This window comes from Rhea americana, unplaced genomic scaffold, assembly GCF_003343005.1.
Source record: "Rhea americana isolate MKP2758 unplaced genomic scaffold, rheAme1 scaffold_120, whole genome shotgun sequence".
NCBI lineage: Eukaryota > Metazoa > Chordata > Aves > Rheiformes > Rheidae > Rhea > Rhea americana.
In genome coordinates this window covers 750262-766438 of record NW_028185262.1, presented here as the reverse complement: position 1 = coordinate 766438, position 16177 = coordinate 750262, and positions in this window count along the sequence as shown.

Below are 16177 nucleotides of genomic sequence, written 5' to 3'. Positions count from 1 at the left end.
CATCTCTAGAGCCTTCTAAGGAGGAGGCATAATCTGGTTCATCATGGATGTGGCAGATCTATTGTCAAATTGAATGCACACTTACGTTAAATACAAAATGCTTTTTGTCTTTTTTCTGACCATGTAAGTACAGCTCATCTTAACAGTTTCAGACTAAAACATTTCGATTTTATTTTGACTTAACTTTAATTTTGGTTGTATTACTTATAATTTAACAACTTACCAACATCATATCATAGTGTACAAATTGAAAGTGATATCAAACATTTAGATTGTTGTCACAACAAAAGATTTCTGCAGAGTGGACTGCAAATTACTGAGCTAGTTGGGCATTAGCTAGAGAACAGAGAGATCTAGATGTGATTCTGGGGTCTACTATCATGGGATTCTGGACAAGGTGTTTGATATTCTTCTCAGGCCTGTATTTTCCAATCTATAAAGTAATATGATGATAACTGTCCCTTACAAGTAATTGTTGTGAAGTCTAAGGGTGAAAGGCTTGTATATATAACTGGGCTTTATCTGTAACTATTTATTATTGGCCAAATGATAGGGCTAACTGGAAGTCAGAGACCCTTTGAGGCTCAGGTACCTTTTATAGCCTGAATGTGGAATTCATTCCATATAGAGCTGAATCAAGCTGCTGAGAAGATGGCAAGTGTCAGAACTTGCTTCTCTCTGCCTTTTTGCTTGCAGATCTAAGTCGTGGCCATGTAAGTGCTAYACGGGGAGGTACGGTACAGAGGTGAGTCTGGCAGAGCAGCCTGTGGAATACAAGCATCTATTCAAAGAGGCACGGTTGGCATAAAGACTAGATACACATCAAGTTGAATTAAAAAGCTGAAGTGTAAATCTGGCAAGCTTCACACCAGTGTCCTAGAGTTTGAAAATTAGTGCCAACCCACTACCCCTTTATTGCGCTCTGTTGGGAGCTAGCAAAACATGAGATGAACTGTAGAGGCCTTTAATGTGATTGTAGTAAAGCTTTACATTTGGAGCTGTTGAATAGCATTGTTTAATGGATCGTTTGGAGGTCATCTTTGGTTCTGGGGAGCCCACTAAAACCAAGACCATAGGCCTGGAGACTAGTGTGCAGAGAGTCAGCTTTGCTCCCTGGGCGTTTGCTTGTGAGATGCTGTTTGTTACTAGGATCATGCTAGTGAACTCAGCACCCAGCTTTCTGCAGAACTCAGTCATGGGTGACAGGATAATCTGCACTAGAGCTGAGGAACACAGGGCGGCTCATATAAAAAAGAATGAATAAGTGTCACTGTGCTTTCTGCTTTGTACACTATGGCTTTACTGTTGTTATCTAGAGCAGCATCCAGCTTACCCTGTATCTTGGCTTACTCTGCCTGTGCCCACTCTAGTCCCTGGATATTGCTAATTCTGACTCTACTAGAGAGGCCTAAACCTGAGATCCAGACTCCTAGTCTCCTCCCTTCCTGCAGTTTGAAGCTGGATGCCATTTGTACCCTATGTTATGTCTGTCTGTACTAGACTGTAAGTTCATTGAGGAACGTGGCAGATGCCAGGTCAGATCAGGCCAATAGCCCATATAGTCTGTTAACCTGACAGTTGCCAGACCTTAATGCTTTTATTGGTATGTTCATTTATAAAGCTGTCTGGGGTTTAAAGAAAGCATAAAGTAATAGGACTAGGGCCAATCTTTTGGCACTGAAATGTTCCATGGAGTGGATAAGTGGGGCTAGCTTGCTTTAGAGAAAAGTTTCTTTCTAGCCTTGGACAGTTTGACTGCCTAAAACTGCAAGGATTTTTCCCCTTACTTATTATTTCAGCTAGTATAGAGAGGTCATTTGAGGGGACTCTTGCTTATCTTTGAGCTTTCAAAGGATCGTGAAAGCATAGAGCAGCATAGAAATAAAATAACTTGTATTTGTTTAACGTTATGGAGTATGTAAAATTGTGGAGTTATCTGGACTGCATGGAAAGGACTCTCTCACTAGATTCGTATTTTCATAATTGTATGTGCATGGTTATTTGTAAAGCCAGATTGCTGCATGCAGCCTTGAGCATTAARTGCTGGATCTCAATCCCTTGAACTGTGATTAAAATATATGCAGGACAATATGTTAAGAATGTTGCTAAAGCTGCTCTGGTACTGCAGCAACGTGCTTAGATGGCAAAGGGGGGATAGTGACRTGAAGGCATGATAGAGGGGAGTGTTGGTCCACAAGCGCACAGCAAGTAGCTTGACTGTTCTTGTGCTTTCTCAGTGGATGTTAAATGTGTTGCAGTGTTCTTTTTCATACATTTTGACTTCAGCCTTTCCATTAAAACCATTGAACTCACCTCTTGCTTTTGACCCCAAGTACAGTCTCGGCTTGACTGCAGGCTAGTCAGCCTCCTAATGCTGATAGTCCTTAACCTTTAGTACCTAGCCTCCACCTGCACCAGGTGGATGTTCCCATGGAAGAGCAGGTGCTCATCACTGCAACTCCTCCAGAGCCAGCTGTTAGAGATGCTGAGAATTCCCACTTCTTCACAGGGGCATAGTTGCTCTGATCTTTTGGAAATTGGACTTTTAGTTGCAGAAGGATAATGAAACAGAGCCTGTTGGTTTACTGAACCCTCTCCAATGTCAGCCATCACCTATAGGCAAAAGGGATCATGCAACATGTGCCCTCCCAAACACCCTTGGATGGGGAGTACTAGGATCTTTGAAGGACAGGAATTGATTAGTCCTAGCTTTTCCACTTTGCCAGTGACACAAATGTCTGCTACCCAAAGGCTATTTAGGAAGAAGCCTATCAGGAGAATATTAAGCAAATATCAAAAACAACATCTTATGACTAAATATTATGAAATCAGCAGACCACGAGAAAAATAGCAGAAGTTGCTAGGGCAGATTTTTCCTTTGCTTTCATGTGACTTTATCTAATGTAGCCTGACCTGACAAATTTTTTGAAAGGATGTTGCCTTAGCTGGGGAGGTAATATTATAGTACCTCTCTGTGCCTGCTAGCATGGTTGCAGTAAGGAAATCAGTATATACTAACATGAGAGTGGGGCAGGATGTGTAATTCACTGCTACGTCTCTTCGAGACAGAGTGCACAATAGTGATCTTGTCTGAGTTTTCAGAAAATTAAATCTAGGAAACCTCTAGGAACTGGACAGTTCATTATTATTATTTGTTCTGAGAAACAAGTACTTACTGTTAATGGAAGCTGCCTAACTTTATACCTGACAAGGAAAGAGAGTATCTGACCTTTTTTATAAAACATTTAAAGTGGAGATTATCCTTAATTATCCTCAGTGTTTGTCCTATAAATAGTCCTGTGGAAGTTAAAAGCATACCCTGGGCTGTGGTGATGGAGCAGGGGCTGGGGAGCAATGTCCTGGAGCTGCACTTCCCAGGGGTAACCTTGGGAGGCAGTATGTGTCTTTCTCAGCATACTGCAGGGTCAAAAATTCCTCTTCTGGTTTCCTTTCGTTTCCAGAGATTAGTAATCCAGTGCTGAGCTGTACCACAAATAAGATGTTAACATTATCTGATGTCTAGCTCCTGGCGCCGCTGCTGTAGCCAGGAGAAGTGAAAAGAGCTGGAGTCTGCCCTTCACTCCTGTGTGCCCTGGGAGAAAAGGGGCAGTTCCTGCACCTAGGCCCAAGGTCCATGATAGGCACCGTAATTTTTCATAATCCCCACCTGGGTGGAGAGTCCAAGTTACAACTGAGCAGCTGCCTCCGGACAACTCAGTTCTTCCATGAAGCTCACGTGAAGTGTCATTAACTATACACTAAGGACAGAAAGAAGGTCAAAACTGAGCAACGGCTTTGTGCAGGGGTTAACTGTCTGTGCTCATCCTTTGCATGATACTCACCCTTGATAACTGTTGCAGACGCACATCCTCCAAGACTCCGCGATATCAGGGTGAGATAGGACCTAGCTATCTCTTGAGATCTACACTTTTGGGCCTAGTGTTGTAATTCTCTATAAGCACACTGTAACTTGCCTTTCTCTTTTAGGTTGTGGTGGGTTTTGAGTAGGATTGTTTCATCTGACACTACCAAACACCCACTGGGTGCCTGAAGTGGATAAAAGGTGGGGACAGGCAGGCAGAAGCAACTGCATGACCCCAGCATAATGAGTTGTAATCATCTGTGTGATGTCGTCATATTGGTAGTTCAGGTTATAAAGCTACACAGATCTGATACCTTTTCCCAGAAAATATTTCAGTCACTAAAGAGTCTGGCATGTCATGTTTAAGTGCTTTGAGTTAGTCTTACATAGAAATGCCCTGCCTAAACATTTGTCATGGATATTTTGGAAATGCCTTCTGCTAAGCTATCATTAAACCATCTTCCCTTTCATGTCTGGAATTTAGCCTTGTCCTAATCAAGTAGAGTGTCCCATTCTGCAGAGTCAAGGAGGAACAGTTTTATTCTATGTTTACATAACTTGAAATATTAAATGGCCCTAAAACTGGCAGTGCAAAAAACTTCAATGTTACAGACCACTCAAGCTTCAGCAGAGAGAACAATTTATCTTTGTCTTATGACTCCACAGGGCCAGCAAACAATGCACAAATCTGTCAGCTTTTCATGATCTTTTTGGTCAAGTGATGAGTTAGTTAAGAAATAAAATATCCCATTGTCACCCAGGAAGAGGTATTTTAGACCAGCTTTAATGCACAAACTTAGTCATAGATCATTGAATATTTTTTTAAGTGGAGTTGAATGGTGGAGAAATGGTTCCCTTAAAGTGCAATTGCACCTAAGTTTAACAAAGGTCTCTAACGTCTTAAGGTATTTATTGTAAGTTGTCCTCTTCAAATCTAAAAACCAAAGTCCAGCTGTCAACTGGCAGTTGAGGTGTGAGCTTTCAAGGGCAGAGGGAATTCCTTTCTGTCTTCACTAAGCAATCACCATATGCCCTGAAGTATGAAGGTTTCTTATTGGTCTACTCAGTTTTGGATGGAGATCCAATAAGTAATTATATCAAAATACACATTTTTTTTTCTTTTTAAAGAGTTTACTGAGTAATTTCACCAAAACTTATGTGGGTTTACCAAGCTTGCTGGGTAATTTTAGCGAAGTCCTCTTGCTTTTACTGAGGTCTGCCAAATGATTTTACAGATTACCTTAGCATACCATGGCGTTCATGACTGGGAGAAGAGTAGGAACTATAGGATCTCTTGAAGAAATGAGGAATGCACTGCGATGCTTTGAGGTGCTCTGGGGAAAATGGATCAGAGTCCCACTGTTTAGAGTAACCTTGGCTTATGGTTTATGTTCTATCAGTGATTATGCTAGTTAGAGTAAATAACTACCATCTTATAAATATTTGAGGGAAATAAGAGCAAAAGGCTTAGAAAAGGTAAGTTGTTCTTCTCTCAATACATTATCAGGGAAATCGCAAGGACTCACAGGAATCTGAAATACCCTCCTAGGTCACCCGTTCAACTCCATCGTAAGACAGCACTTAGTCACCACTTCCTACAAAATAATTCTGCCACTTACATACCACACCGCTGCACAGTGCTTGGAAACTCCCCGGTACCCATYGCAACAGGCTTGAGAGTAAACGTCCTGCAACAGGGACCACTGCCTGCAAAAGCCCACCTCCTCAAGGGGCCCTTCAGTGAGTGCTGGGGGACAGCTTTTCCTCCTCAGGAGTGCTCCTCCATGTAGAGTTAATCTCTCTGCTTCAGGCTAAGTTAATGCAACCAAAAACATGAGGGTCCCCACGAGGAGTTACTCGGGAACGGCRGCTGGGCTGTAAGCTCTTGGTCTTGGTCTGCGTTAGGTAACTCACGGGACAAACCCCCAGGCGCAGTCCCTTCGCATCAGCTTGATGTGCGTGTGCTGGCAAGGCATCGTGGATGCTTAGGCAACTGTTATCAGATCTCTGTTTATAAATACAAGATTTTGAATTTGGCTTCAGTGTTTAAATTTACTAGCAGACAGGCGTTCCTCCTCTCCCTCCTCCCCCCTCACCCCCCGACCCCCCCCCAAAAAAAACCACAATAACAACCACCACGAACAATCACTGTTTCACCTCTCCCACATTAGCTATTAATAATGTTAATTTACTTCCTTTGAAAGATACCATATGTTCTCCTTCCTGATCCCTCTACAGGCATAAGAAAAAACTAAGGAAATCAGAGAGACTCCATAACACTGATGGCAACATCCAATGTCTTATCAGGCTTCCTGTTGTAGGGAGTATTGTTTTCCTTTAAAGATTAATATTTACAATGGTTACTTAGTTATCTTAGTTCATTTGGTGACCATTAAAGATTCCAGCCCTGAATGCGATGAATGAACCTCCTTTTATTTGTCCTTGATGACTTGTTTGTCTTGTGCCTCGTCTGGCTGAAAATCAAGGAAAATAATTATTGGGTTGGGCTTTTACTGCAATTTCGCATGAGGGCTCAAAGTGCACATTTCTGTTTGTTTTAGAAGGGGAGCCCTCACCCGATATTTCTGCTGATGCATGCATATTTGAGAATATACATATGATCGTTAGAAACAAAGCTAAAAAAAGGTATTTTCCCTTATATTTCTTAAGCTGCATGCCTGATTTTAATACTTTTAAGTGGAAAATGGTGGTCTTCACCCTGCATCCACAATCCCAGCAAACAGGTAGATTGGCTTAAAGTGGACCAGAGAAAGGCACTCAGTGTGCGGCTGCTGTGCACACTGCAGTTCAGAGTCTCTGTCTGTAGTTACCCATGTGCATCAGTTGAGGTTCAAAGGCATTTCTCTGCAAGGAGGAGGGACACAATCATTTTTCTTTTGTATTTTAATAAAAGCCCAAATGCATAGAGGGAAATGGTCATTCAGTGTGATACAGACTGTGGGCTCCATCCAGCTGTCTGCTTCCATAACTACAGAAGCATTGGTAGACCTTTCTCAGCATAAGGGAGCTTTGAAGTCACCTTGAGCTGTTCTTGTCCCTGCTAAAGAAGAACACAAAAATGTCCTCATATGTAACAGGATATGGCCCATGTTACAAATCGTCTCACTCTGAAGTTGTGCCACCTGCAGAATTACAGCACAGGTGAATGTGGGTGCATGAGCTGTTTTCAGCCATCCTATTTTTCTCCTCAGCAGGAATTAAAGATGCACCTTGCCTCTCCTGGAAGTGGAAGCTACTGTTAACTCATCTACAGCTTTCCTTAAAATGGATTCACCTCCATCTCTCTGTGCAGAGCCCCCGCAGAAGCACTTCTGGTCRTATCCCTCACCCGCACGCACATTCTCTCTTCCCCAGCCCGTTGGTATTTTCTCGACTAAAGTCATCTGGGCTGCAAAAGACAGGATTACACTTGGGTCTGTTCGCAGCCTGCGGGAGCGGAGAAGGCAGCAGGGAGTAACGTGATAATCATTTTGCAGGGTGCTGCATGCTCTGCATGTGAAACGCCAGACTCTCCTGAGGAAGCCTGGTCTCAGACAGAGTCAGTTGATAGAAGAAGGATAATTTATAACCATGGCATTTCCAAGGTTTCTGTCTTTTTCCTCCTCCCTCTTTCTTCTCCCTTCCCTCCTGCCATGCTTCCTCTCTTCCCAACTGGTGAAAATGGGACAGACCATCTCAGCTTTTATAGGAGGAGTCTGTTTTTTTGTTTCTTTGCAGACTGCTGTCTCATCCTGAAACTGCACATTTGATGTGCTTTTATAATGAATTCATTTGCACTGTGACAGATGTTTCTGATCCGATAACAAACATGGCCCAGGGGCCAGCGACGCTGCAGAGCCTCTCATGTTCCTCACCTGAATTGCAAATGAGATATTGCTTTCTTATCAGTTAAAAAACATGAGCAACTGCACATATAAATAATACGCCACCAACTGCCAGCTGTTTGTGCCAATGACATTCTTCTTAAAAGAATAGTGTCCCCCCCCATCATCTGCTCTTTTCTCTCTTTCATAAAATCTGGAGCTTTTTTGCAAGGGCAGCAGAAGAGATTTTTCACTGTAAGCTACAATCAGAGCAGTGAAAATGTTACTTTAATTATATACTAGCAAAAACAGTTTCTGTATTTGTGACTCAGTTAATACCTGNTTTAACTTAACCTGTCCTTGTTCTGCATTTCTCCCTGTCTGGGCAAGAAAGAGAAAGTGTGTCACTTCTTGTTTCGTGTGGATTTCTTTTTAGATGCTTTACTGTCTTCTTGCAGGGTTTCAGTTCTTCATGCTGTGGGAGCAAAATACTTAGTGTTTAAAAATATGTCTTTCTTCTTTGGAAATGTGAAAGGTAACAGTAAATCACTTTGTCTTAATGTTCATGAAAGCTTATTTTTTAGATACATTGAATTTAAGACAAAACTAAAAAACTCTATAGAGTCCTAGGTGCAGAAGCAAGCAGGCCTCCTCCGTTGGTAACCTTTGCTATTAAGTTCTGCAATCACTTAAAGAACTTAAAAAATACTATGCGGTGAAATTGTTCTGATAATTGATCTGCTTGCAGTGTTATTAGGGCAAAATTGAGAAACACTTTTCAGCATTTTGCCAGCTAGAGGCATAGATGGATTTCTGTTACAAATGACCTTCTGGGAGAACTTGGCTGCAGGGACATGATTCATTGGCAGACGCTGGTGACAGGCATGTTTCTATTGTTCTAAAACTCGAGTTTCACATTTCTCCTGTTAGATAAGCTGTAACCATTAACCACGCAGTGAGCTACAAATAAAGTGTGATGTAAGAATTAAGCTTATTATCTGATTGGCAGTGGGGGGCCACTCTTCCAGGTTAAGGATTTGAGCAGATTTTTTTTTTTTTTTTTTTTTTTTTTTTTTTTTAAAATTTTTTTTTTTTTTTTTTTTTTTTTTTTTTTTACACAGAACTGTGCCTTTTATTACATTTCTGAGCGCATTGTCCTCCCAAAAGATAAAATATTCCTTTAGAAGCTGCAATATGTGTGTATATATATAGTGTGAGCTATTAATAGTTTGGAGCTAGTTTCTGCACAGCACTAGTGCACGAAGATATTAAGGACAGATTCTGATCTTTGTGGCTATGCTGGAGCTACTGAGAAACACCATTAAAAACAGTGGCTTTTAAGTTTAATACAATGTTTTCAGATTCACACCAAGATCAGAATCTGGCTAGGGGCTTTAATGTGTTTGAAGAATAAAGGAGTTTGCCAGCCTTAGCTTGATCTTAGCTTCAGTTGGAGATTACATATCAATTTTTAGAACTATTACTTGGGTCTAATACCACAGCAAATGAATTCACTCTTAAATGAGAAATGGCTTGATTATCATGCTAACTGAAAAAAAATAGGTCTATTTATTCCCACAGCTCGGCTGCTGTAAATGGATGTACATAAGGATTTAGAAATGGTTGCTATTCAGATCCTTCTGAGGGTAAAATGATTTCTAGCAATTGAATGATTTATAATAATGTTGATATTCACAGAGGCTATTCAACTGCCGGGATAAAGACCACAATGGCTGATCAGACTCTTTTTCTTTGGGCATAAGCTATTTACAAGCTGACACTGGAAACGGGCTCTCTGGCTGGAGCCTTATCTTCCCTACTACAAAGGGGTGGGGGCCATAGGGGCAGGGAGAAGAAGAAAAGCACCTGTTTATAATGGGTTATCGACGATATGTTATCTCTTCTGCTGTAAAATCTTAGTGGGAAGAGCGTGGTAGCTTTACTAGGGGCATATGAGGCAGGGTCAGTTCCCAGGGTATTAACCTTACTTAGCAAATTTGTGATAAACATAATAGGTCTCTTGTTTCCACAAGGAATTTTACAGTGGCGTCCAGTCAAGTATTAGAATTCACTGCACTCCTTTATATCCTCTCCACTCACGTGTTTTGACAGGGAAGAGGAGAGATATTTGCACCATTTGCTTTAGCCCTTTAAATTCAGTTCAGTTCTGAAGCCTAATTATGGATGCCTAAATGCTCTTTAAAGTTCATTGAGAGAGTAGRTACACCTAAGAGAATGAATTGGACCAGGTAAACAGAGATGCCTGAGGTGGATGAGGTGACTGCTCCCAGCCTTAGGTGCATGGCATTCAGCACAAGGCATATGGTCAGTCCTGCTCCAGGTTTTCAAAAGCTAAGGTGTATTGAGGTTTAGTTGTGTGGGAACTTGCAGTGCAGTAGATTTCAGGATTTTGGTAGAATAGATATAATTCTTGTTAATGAATTCCTGTTGACTTCCAGAGTGTTTGCTGTAGGTCCATGGTGATCTTGGACGTAACTGAAGATACGTGGTCTCCTTCCTCTTTTACCAGCCTGAGAGGCCACTTTATTTAACAAACCTCTTCTCAGTCACTCCTGGGGCAAGGCTCGACTCCTACTCACACCTAGTTCCTATTATGCTGCCCTGAACACTTTCAGCGACTGTAGAAAGGGGCTAGGAGAGGGGAAGGCAACCCGCTTGGAATACTTCATGTCCAAGGGGACCTTCACAGCTAAGTGTAACACTGCGTAAGGGCACAGGGACACTGAAAATGGGCCATAAATGAATGCAATCCAGTAAGGCCCATCATGAGCACTGAGAAACACAGCACAATTCACAGCTTCAGGGTGCTGTTATCCACAGCACACAAAAGTTAAGCACCTGAAAGGATCCAGAAGTGACTGCATCCCTCTAAAGCTGCTGTGCCTCCCTTCATGTCCTTGTCACATGAATGCAAATAGAATAGCTGGAACAGGGAACTGCCTTTGCRCAGATACACTAATGCTCCCAGACCCATTGTAAGCCTGGAAGCTAATAAAACATGAGATACAAAAGCAGACCAGTGCAATTCACTCCAATCCCATTGCCTTGAGCTTCTTTTACACCCCACCAGGTACAGGCAGAAACTGGCCAATGGCAGTGGGAGTCCCCACTGCTTTTCATGTGAGGTGACTGAGCCCACCCAGCTGCTTTGCTGTCCTCTTGGATTTAGCTGCAGCCATTCTGTCCCTGCATATCCTGGCACATCTGTGTCCCTGACTTGTCTCCATTACCTCTTCYGTAGAGATCCATTTCTTGAAACAACAGAAGTTGGCCAAATGGAATCCCAGCACTCTCTTCCACRTCTGTACCCTCACCCTCTAAATGCATCTTTGTCTTAACAGTTGTATTAATTCACTGACCACTTATTCTGGCCATTTGGGTAGTCCTGAAATTCAAACATACAGGTAAGCACCTTTCCTCTCACTCCTTAGTCACAGCTGTAGTACTGACTGTGGAAACATCTCCCCCTGTCTTCAGTTTGTTCCAAGCRGAGACGGGAGATTCTGTGATGAGCATAGCTCTATTTATCTAGTTAAGTCTGAATGTTTTCCCAAAGACTTTGGGAAACAGTCTCTGAATGATCAATGGCATAAGCGTATGACTCCAAGTCACTGGTCAGCAAGCTATTTAAAAAAGCATCCACTAAAGAAGCAGTGTCTGAAACTCTCTGGCATTAGGAAGTGCTCTGTTTAGAGAAGTGCCTGTCTCATGAGTCAGTATCATGTCATAAGGCAATATTGCGGCATTCCTGCAGGATCCTCTATAGAAATAGGCTCTGATTTTGCATGTGACAAATGTGGATAATGCTGTGCTGGATGTAAACATGTTCAAATACACGTTCAAATATCTATGTCCTGGCAACTCTCTTCTCTCTGTTTGACTCCATAGTCACTGGGCTGTTTAGTTACTTCATCGTCTTGTGTATTACTGATTTCAGGTACCCTGGTTTTGTTTTGCCATTCATGCCTTTCAGCACCTTCAGTGAAAGTTGTCTTCATTCAGCATCCAAGTTTGCAGGATCATTATTCCCCAAATATAGATAAAATGTTTCTGTCTTTTGGGCCGAAGTGTCAGTGCCTCAGATGTGATCTGTTACCATCATGCAATATAGTTAAGCTTCTTACTCTGAGAATTGGTGGAATAAAACTCACTTTTCTTATTTTGATGCCCGATTGCACTCATTTTCCACATCTCTGTTTTCTGCTGGGTTGGTTTAGGGAGTGATGTACTACTACCTGAGGGCAAGAGGTAACRAACTATAGTGAATTGTTCATTTTCCATCCTTGTTTTTATTTCAAAGGGTTCGTCCCCTGCTTTCAAGGACTAATTTTTCTTTAGTTTCACCAATAGGATCTTATTTTGTCTAGATCCTCTCTAATAAGGACAGGATCACACAGGAGGGCCCCTGAATTTTATGACAGTTGTTCTTAATCAGAATGACAGATTTTTATTGTATTCCCATGCCACTTCACAAAATTCTCTCCTAAACCGTTTTTCCCCCCTCTTCATGATTTGTATGGTTAATAGACACAGATTCAGAACTGATATATAAGCAAAATGAGCAAGCATTATTATCTTTCATATAATAAATTGAGCAGCAAGAGTCCCTTAGCGTCGTTTTGCAGACAGTCACTGGCAGTGGGAGCCTTACCAAGAAATGCCAGTTCAGCTATTATTCCTCTGGCATGGTTCTCAGAGCAGCCAGCAGAGTTCACTTTAGACTTCCTCTTCATCCCTTGCTTTGCAGCTGCTATGTGGCTGTATGCAAGGTTTAGTTTTCTCAAAAGCACTTTAATCTTTTGTATAACATTTGTTCCCCCATTCATTCTTGGTCATGATAGGTCTTTTGGTACCCCAAAGTCTAAAACGTATACACTGAAGATATCCACTAGAGTCTTGTCTGAGCTGGTAGTGGTGGGAGAGGCCTGCAGACATTTAACGATGTGAAGCACTACGGTTATACATCTCTTCTAAAAGCACGATGGACACATATCTGAATTCTACTCCTTATCCTTTGGCATCCACTTTTTCTAACACATTTTTGCCAGTGTCAGATTCCAGGAAAATGGTCAATAAGGCATATGACTTTGCTACTAGAGGAGGATCATGAATGTGTTTGATAAGATGGAATCTACCATTTTCTAGCATTTCTATATGCTGTTTGGTGGTTTGTTAGTAGTTGGATGCMATGTACCTAAAATGGCAGCGATACAATCAGTTTTTCATCCAGGAACCTTTGAGTATGGGCCTTTTCTTCAGAAGGAAGATTTATTTCTTATACTAATCAAAATATTTTCAGTTGTCCACCTGCTTTTCCTGCCAAATTCCATCTAGTGTATGCAGAGTTGTGGAGCACTCACCCTTCTTTGACATATATTACCAGGGTGAGTAAGATTATTTTGATTTTGGTATCTGTTCTCCTTTTAACCCTACAGTTTTTCCTTTCTATATAGGGTTATTCATGTGTATGCACATTTTCTCACCGTGAGATTGGATTAGTATCCAGTTAGAATAGACTCAGGATATATCTAGTGCTCCATCCTCTCTGGAAAAAGCCTGAGCACTCTAGAATGATAATATGCCAGGTGATGGAGCAAACTACTGGCAAAGCCGTTCTACATCCAGAATCTGTGACAGAGGAAGACTGGCAGCTTTTGCTGTTTCCAGTTCTTTTTTCCAGAATTTATTATTCAGAGGAAATGCAAAACACTTCTTATTTCCATCCTACTTGGAGTAAATACAAACAAACAAACAATCATCAACAAGAAAAAACTCCACAAACTTGAAATTTCCTGGCCATTCAAAACCCCATGGATGAAATTGGACAAGTCTGCAGCAGAGACTTTTCAGAGTACAGTCAGATCTGTGGCATAACCACACAAGCTTCTTGAGCCTGATCCTTTTGATGTCTCCACCAGCTCTTTGTTTCATAAAGGCACAGGGGAAGGCAAACCTGACCTTGGCACGCTCTTAAAAGCAGCAATACAAGCAACAAAACACTGGAAGAGAGAGAAAAAGAGAGAAGACCACTTGCAATTGAGTAGGGGTCAGCTGCCATCTGGAAAGCACTGTATATTAYCAGAAGAGTGATAATCTTGTGCAGATCACTACAGGCTCAAGACTGTACTGCAGCAAGACTTCTTGCTGCTGTTATGCTCTGGCTTGTATGAAGTTTCAGTCTGAGAAAGCATGACTCAGTTTTCCTCATTTGCTGACCTGCACTGCTAGACCATGGAGCTTTGCTCATCTTATCTGAGAGAAAGAGAAGCCCTGATGTTGGCTTCAGTGATTGTCTTTCATCTGAAACATTTTCAGTCTAATCTCTCTTATTGGCAGCAACCAAAGTCAGATGCTTAAACTTCATGTGGAGACTGAATACTTGCAAAAAAGGATTATACCCAACTGCCTTATGTACTCACAGATGCCCAAGTGGCACAAAGCCAGAAGCCCCAGATATCTTTCTTCTCTCTTATCTCCTCTGCTAGTCTTCAGTAACTTGATCCTCCTCAGCTGCGTGGAGGGCAGTGGATCCTTTCATACGCTCATATTAATCGGTCCCCCTTAGACTCAAGATTTGTATTCTATGTTTTCCCAAGACAGGTATGAAGCCTGGCTGCTCCCAGGTGCTGTCAGTATTGCCTAGCTTCCACTTTACATTCCCCGAATTCCACCTGGTGTGTCTAGGCAGATATCTCATGGCTGTTTGCATTGAAAAATAGTAACATTCGTATACACTGAGGTCAAATAGAAAGTCAAACAATTGCTTTAGGCTTAGAGAAAGAGAATACCAGGTGAGAGAGATTCTGTGGACAGGGAAGCTAAAGGAACTGGCCTTTAATGCAGTAGTGCGGGAACCAACTCTAAGGAGAGACGAACAAACTGAGTAGATATGTCATGTGAAAATATGAAAAACGGCTAGTTAAAAAATTCCCAGTAATTTTAATTTCAGCGAGATTTCAAAACAGAGCTAGCTGTAGCACATCCAAACTGCAAATATTCGGAAAAATTAACCTTTTTTTAGAGTTTACAAATTTCTCATCTATTTTGGCTTTATTTTTTGCCACCCTTTATCAGTGAAAAAAGATGACAAAACACTTTAAAAAAAWWTTTTTGAATATTAAGTGCTGCACTAGCCACAAATTCTCAATGACCATAAAAGAAAGACAAGCTGATGTGAAGAGGCTATTAGAATTCATCCAACAGTATGCATATGAGAGGCAGCATAGATGCACAGTGTAGTAGATGAAACTGTGTTACTGTATAAGCTATGATTTGGATATAGCAACTATTATATCTGAATGATCACTACATGCTAGTATAGAAAACAGATCTTTGCAGACTCTGCAGAGAAGCAAGATCCCTGCTTCATCCAAGCATAGCTGAACTTTACAGCCAACTGTTTAATGCCGTACCAGATCAGCTGAGATATAATTGTCTCTAACCAGAACAGTCAAAAGTTATAGAGTTCACTATCTGCTGGCTGAGTGACACCCAGAAATTCTTTCCAGACCTAAAAAAAACAAGCAAAGATACAAGTTCAAACCTGAACTTCAGGGTAATCGCACCACTCAGCAGCATAAACAAACATGGCACCAATTAGAAAATTATTCTTGGGGCGTCATTTTGGACTGATCCAGCCCAGAAGTTTCCAAAGTTAGGGTCACGACCACAGGGAGCACTGACGGAAGAGAAATCACGAGACCAGAAATGAGGATGAAAGCCAAAAAGCTTGGGAACTGCTGATGTAGATAGATGAGTGGTCATGTCAAGAGGGTCCCCTTGGAATATCCTTTTTCCTCTGTGTTGCCTCAGAAACAATAACTCGAGTGAGTTTTAAAGCTGGCAAAACTGGCCTGTTTATAGGATGCTGCTGTATTTTTAGAAGTAGATCTCTGGAAGTGGGCCTAAGATAATTCGGGAGATGGGAGCAAGGGAGACTCTTTGGAGAAGGATGTGGAGAAGAAAAGGAGCAGAGGCAGGTCTGTGGGAAACAGGATGTGCCAAGCAAAAAGAAGATTCAACAGTGTTGAAGAGATGGAGCCTTTTTAAGGTTGTAGTGAAGCTTTAGAGGCAAACGTGGAAGGTCAGGTTCCCTTYCCATGAGGATCAAGGGGCATAGCTGAGCTCCTCTTCTGTGAGGAGCCCCTGATGCTGAGCCATATCTCTTAGGGTGGAAGCTAATATAATATTTGGTGAAATTAATGTGTGGCCAGATTAATGTGCATACAGTTAATGTGTAGGCAGAAATAAGGCAGTATGTCTTTGAGTGAGTCTCCTAATGGCCTCTTTTACTGCCCCTGTGTTTCAGAAACAAGCCAAGGTAGGCCATGAATTTATATATGTTGAGAGAAAACCACTGCTGTTTGAAGCTTCTCTGGTTTCTTTATAATATTGATGCTGTGAAAGAATGTGGAAAATACAAGCAGAATTGAAAATTTGTATAGYTTACATTATTAACATCTTTTTTTGT